Source organism: Oryctolagus cuniculus, chromosome 20, assembly GCF_051225735.1.
Source record: "Oryctolagus cuniculus isolate XC-2025 breed Fujian yellow rabbit chromosome 20, ASM5122573v1, whole genome shotgun sequence".
NCBI lineage: Eukaryota > Metazoa > Chordata > Mammalia > Lagomorpha > Leporidae > Oryctolagus > Oryctolagus cuniculus.
The window spans coordinates 27,319,290-27,324,883 of record NC_142886.1 but is presented as its reverse complement, the minus strand read 5'-3'; the positions used below and the strand labels follow the sequence as shown (position 1 = coordinate 27,324,883).

Sequence of the window (5,594 nt, the reverse complement as noted above, 5' to 3'; positions counted from 1 at the left end):
GCCTCTACGGCTGCCTCAAATTTTGATTTCCCAGCGGGGGGGCGGGGGCAGCCCAGCTGGAAGCTTCTGGGTCACTGTGATCCCTATGCTAACCTTGCCTCGACCCCCTCGCCCCCGACCTGGCCCCTCCGTTCCGCAGCTTCCTGCCAACCCACTGATCTTCCAGAGGGAATTTCATAAACCAATGCCAGCTAAGCCCTGCCCTGGTCTAAACTCGTACTCTGCCACCCAACTGAGGAGAAGCAAATTCAAGGCTGCAGACAGAAGAAAATCCTGGCTAACTCATTAGCACCACCTCCAGCCAAGCTTCGTCTCGCCTCCTCCCGTGCCAGACTACAGCAAGAGGAAAAACATCTTCCCGCCCCTCCCTCCAGGGGCGGAGCTGTCACGAGGAACAGCCTTGAGGGGAGCCCACCGACTGTGCACCCCACTTCATTTCCCAAGCCTTGATTAAGACTGTCAGAGGCATTAAGCTCTGCAAAAATGAAGGCGCCCCGCCCCCATGAGCAATACAAAATACAGTCGATTCTGAGCCACCAGCCCTCGTGAGCGTGAGCAAGCCCTTCAACATTTTGAATTTTTCCATGATGCTTGCTTTGAAGTCTTCCGTGTATTTGAAATACACGACATGAGCTGCTTCAATGGCTTCTCCTTCTTGGCTGGGTCCCCGAGTGTGGGCTTAGTGTGCTCGCCGCTTGGAGCTGTAATTAGCTCTCCCTCCGAGCTGGGCCGCCTGCCCTGTGCTGGGGTGCAGAGGTAACCCTAGGACCTGAAGGGTCCTTGCCTGGAAGCAAGGGGCCTGGAGTCAAGTGCTTTCTCCACAAGGTGGGCGGGCTTGCCTTCTGCTCTGGGGCACAGCAGCCCCCAGCTGGCCAGGGATGAGACCTTGTCCTTGGTGGGAGCAGCCAGGCTTGGAATAAGCACATTTGAATCAACAGATAGCTGGGGGTCGTGGCCTTGGGCCTTATCGGGTGGTTCCGGGCTTTTTCTGAGCTGGGGTGGCTCAGACGGAGGAAGAGAAGCCCACGCCGGTGCTGCCCACCAGCTCAGGCGCACCGCCCGCGTACGTGTTGGTGGGTCATCCCTGTACTACAGATGAGCAAGCCGAGCCAGGCTGCCTGCCGGCTGATGAAAGAGTTGGACCTGCCTGACTGGATCGGTATGGACTCATGGAGAACCTTACCATCGCCTGGCGCCTTCTGACCCGGGAGGAAAAGGTGAGCGTTGTTTATGGATAAGCTGCGTATCTGACCCTACTGCGTTCAGGTAAATGCTTCCCAAACGGCCTCTCGTCCACACAGCACCCCTCCAAGGTGCGCATGTTTGGCTCCATTTTACAGGTGAGCCCAGAGAGAGGGGCCTGGCGGAAGGGAAGCTCGGTGAGTGCGCAGCGTGGTGGGCTCACCGCTGCCAGCCCAGGACGCAGCACTGGTGTGCTGTTGGTGGGCACTGGGTCACCGGTCAGTGAGTAGGTCAATGGAACACTGACCGCCTCCTAGGGCCCCGTATGCTTGCTCTTTCTTGATTTCTACCTGGTCGAGGGGGCTGCAAGCTGCAAGCAGGAGCCTGAATCTTCCAGGTGGAAAAGGCTGCCTGGGCAGTGCTGGTGGGTGCACTCCTAGAGAGAGGGCGTAGCAGCATCAGGGCCGGCTGGCCTGTGCCTGCCCAGGGAACCCCGCCCTCACCCCCTCCTGCCACAGCCACTCCTGGTGGCCACGCACAGGCCCCCAAGACACCGGGAGGGCTTCACCGCAGAACAGACAGAGGGGCCCTGCAGACAGCCAGCCATTCGCAGGATTCTGCATGTAGGCCTCCCTCCTCCCCAAACCTGGCTGTTGCCATGACAACCGCCTCCCACCTAGCCAGGGCTGGCTGAGGGCATCCCGGTTAACCCCTTCCTGCACAGCAGAGCCATTAGAACACCTGTCCACGTGTGGCCTGGATGCTCCACATGCTGATGTCCAGAGATTCGGTGGCCCAGGGCCCGAGATGCATGGGCTGTGTGAAGACTGCAGTAGGCCTTGTGAGGGTCAGCTTACCCTCCTGCTATATGGATGCGACAGTGTGGTCGGAGCCTCGGCGCTCGGCGCCAGTCCCTCTGGCCTTGGTTCGTGCTCCCGCCTAGGAGGAGCTGGGGTCAGTGTCACGTGTACATGGCCAGTTTGTCCACTCCTCGAGGCAGGGCCCCCGAGGCCCTGTTAGGGGAAGGCACACACAGTCACAGACACAGAACTGTGATTCATCTAGAGAAAAGGAAGCCCACAGCAGCTCAAACTACCAGGCCCGGAGGTTGCCCCTGGAGATGCCCGTCAGACAGCCCATTCATTCCACCTTGAGCTCAGCCCCCTCCAGGCGAGACTGCCAGGGTGAGAGGAATAAGAAGGCCAGACAGGTGGGAGGAGGCTGATGGGGAAGGGGCGGGTCCGTGTGGCCTCACACAGGTCTGACCTGGGAACGGAAGGTGGTGGGGCCGGGCTGGGATGCTCAGAACTCACCTGCAGCCTGGGTACTGTCCGCCGCTGCCAGCGCCCAGCCAGCAGAAAGGCCCCTGGGGAGGGGCCATCGGAGTCAACAGACAGGGCCGAATCGATGGCCAGTGTTCGTTGAGAGTCCGTTACGGGCCAGAGTGAGAAATGGAAACAAGGCCACTGTCCCCATACCTGCCGCTGGCCGGGCCTCGCTGGCTTCTCCTCCCTGTGGCTCACCTCTCAGCCCTGTGCTCCCTCCAGTCTCAGGGCTTCTGCACCTGCACAGCAGGTACCTCTGCCCGAAATGTTCACACAGGGTTGTCCTCAGTATCTGCCGGGGTCGGGCTGGGGGTGGTGGTCCCAGGCCCGCTGAAGATACCGAAACCCACGGACGCTGGAGCACCTTGCGGGAAGGGGGGTAGAGTTTGCGTGTTACCCACACGTCCTCTGCTTACTTCAAATCACTTCCAGATTTCTTGTGACGCCAATACAATACAAATGCTATGCAAATGTTTTACTCTTATGTTATTTATTAAATTTTATTTATTCATTCATTTTTATTTATTTGGAAGGCAAAGAAGTAGAGACACAGAGAGAGCTTCCATCTATTGTTGGTTCACTCCCCAAATGTCTGCAGCAACCAGGGCTGGGCCAGGCCAGAGACAGGAGCCCAGAAGTGAATCCAGATCTCTCATGGGGGTGGGAGGGTGGCAGGGGCCCAAGTACTTGAGCCATCATCTGCTGTCTCTCATGGTGCTCATTTGCAGGAAGCTGGAGTTGGGAGCAAGCCAGCACTTGAACCCAGGATACTCTGATATGGGATGCCAGCGTACGAAGCAGCATCATTTTTAAAAAGATTTATTTATTTTTTGAATGTCAGAGTTTCAGAGAGAGAGGACAAGACAGATAAAGAGAGGTCTTCCATCCTCTGGTTCACTTCCCAGATGGTTGCAATGGCCAGCGCTGGGCCAGACTGAAGCCAGGAGCCAGGAACTTCTTCCAGGTCTCTCCCATGTGGGCGCAGGGGCCTAAGGACTTGGACCATCCTCCACTGCTTTCTCAGATGCATTAACAGGGAGCTGGATCAGAAGTGGAGCAGTTGGAACATGAACCAGCAACCGGCACCCCTATGGGAGGCAAGCATCTCAGGGGGCGGCTTTACTTGCTACGCTGCAACGCTGGCTCCCTCGAGCAGCACCTTAACCACTGCACCAAACTCCCACCCCATGTGGCTTAGAGGATAATGGCAAGACAAGAAGTCTGTTCAGCGTCAGTATAGCTGCCAATCACTTGAACCATCACCTCTGCCTCCCAGGGTCTGCATTAGCAGGAAGATGGAGTCGGGAGGTGCAGGCAGGCAGGAAACCAAGGTGTTCCTGTGTGGCCTACTCCCTGGCGGCTGAACTGCTGTGCCAGATGCCCACCCCTCCACGAGCTTTGTCAAGTGTTCTTGTGTTTTTCTTGAGCTGGGCATTGGTGGAATTAGCAGCTCTCCAGATTGCGCTGGTTCCTTTCCACGGAGAGCGGCATTTAGAAACCAGGGCGTGGAGCCGCTGCAGGTGCTCCTGTTTCTGTAGCTTTCTCACAGCAGGATGGCGGCTCAGGTCGTCCCAGCCTGGCATTCAGCTCTTCTCCTCCTGGCCCTTCTTCTACTCCACCAGGGGCCAAACCCAGGCGTGACCACCCCAGCCTTCTCCCCAAGCCAGCCTGCATGACCCTCTGTCCTGTCTCCCCTGCCCACGGGGGCCAGAGTCCCCCCAGCATGTCAGCTGCAGACTCGGGGGTTCCCACCACGCCAGCTTGCTGCACGGCCGGGGGGCGGGGTTCTCCTGGTTTCTGTCCTTGCAGGCCCTTCTTTGTCTTACATTGGGTGGGAGACAGGAAGCTCCTCCGTGGCTGGAGAAAGTCTTGAAGCGCTCTCTCAGGGAGCACAGAATCCCATTTCTAAGGGTCAGAAGGCTCCGGGTCATGGCTAATTGGCTGAGTTTTTCTTTCTCTGTATTCTCTAAACTAACGGTGCAGACAATCGATAGCGTTTTCGATTCGATGACACAGATCACACCTAGTTATCCTTCAAAATGGAGCTCACAGCACTGCCTACCCCACACGCACTTTTTCTCCGCCGCACGCACAGTCAATAGATTGGGGGTCGCTGTGGGCTAACCGCCACCTAATCGCCCTGGGAGGACGCAGCCCGGCCCTCTGTCTGTCTTGCACCCACAGCTGCGTCTTCAGTGCCCGGCTTAGCCAGCTGCGGAATGAGGCTTTGTGGAATAAACGACTGGATGGGTTCCATCCTGCCAAGGCCGCGAGTGCAGATGGAGATGACTCCCTATGCCTACCTTACAGATGGGGACACTGAGGCTTACTCACATGCCCACCGTGGTGGAAGTGAGTCTCAGGCCGAATTTGTCTGATTCTAGCGTCTGCGCAGAAGGTTTCAGGGCAGGAATGGTTTTCATGGAGAAGTGACCTGAGCTTGGATTCCGGCCACGGGGCCGGGTTTGAAATTGGGACAGCACCAGCAGGACGCGGGACAGGCCACAGAACAAGGCCATGCAGGTCCGGCCTCGAGGGTTGGTTTCTGCTTTGCTGTGTTCCTCCTGGATGCCAGGACCACCCTGCTACTCTAACTGGCCGGGCTCTGCCTGACCCCAGGCAAAGCTCCACCCCGGCCTGGCTTCACCAGCCGGCTTGGGCCCCGCGGTGGGGCCTCCTCTGGCAGGGAGCACATTTCTCTCCAAGGCTTGGCTGCCCCTGGGCAGGCCCAGCAGCCAGCAGGGATGGGGGGGGGGAGAGGTAACAGTTTCCACTTTGCACGCAGGCACACAGCGTCTCAGGGGCCTTGAGTGCCCCGCGGAGGATAAGGATGGGTTTCTCCAGCTACACAGTGAGCAGATGACTGCCCGTGAGAATGACACAGGGGTCTCCGGCTCTGCAGGCAGCGGCCGCCTCCCCCATTGTCCTCCCCCGGGGAGGAGCTTTCAAACGCTCGCCCTTGGACTTGCTGAGTCACAGCACAGTCCTCACTCCTATTCCAAAGGCCCCCATCACATCCCCCTCACCCAGTCCTGAGACACCGTGCACCTGTCCCCCCAGTCTGAGAAGGTCCAGGCCAGGAAGCAG

General features: G+C 58.3%; 1 long non-coding RNA gene across 1 annotated transcript; it reads left to right on the top strand.

Annotated features, from left to right (window-relative positions):
* The first annotated feature begins 200 nt into the window (after positions 1–200).
* LOC149120118 (uncharacterized) lies at positions 201–4,773 on the top strand. Its single transcript, XR_016226819.1, has 2 exons — positions 201–1,217; positions 3,236–4,773. It is a non-coding gene; the product is annotated as an uncharacterized LOC149120118 (long non-coding RNA).
* Positions 4,774–5,594: the final 821 nt, after the last annotated feature.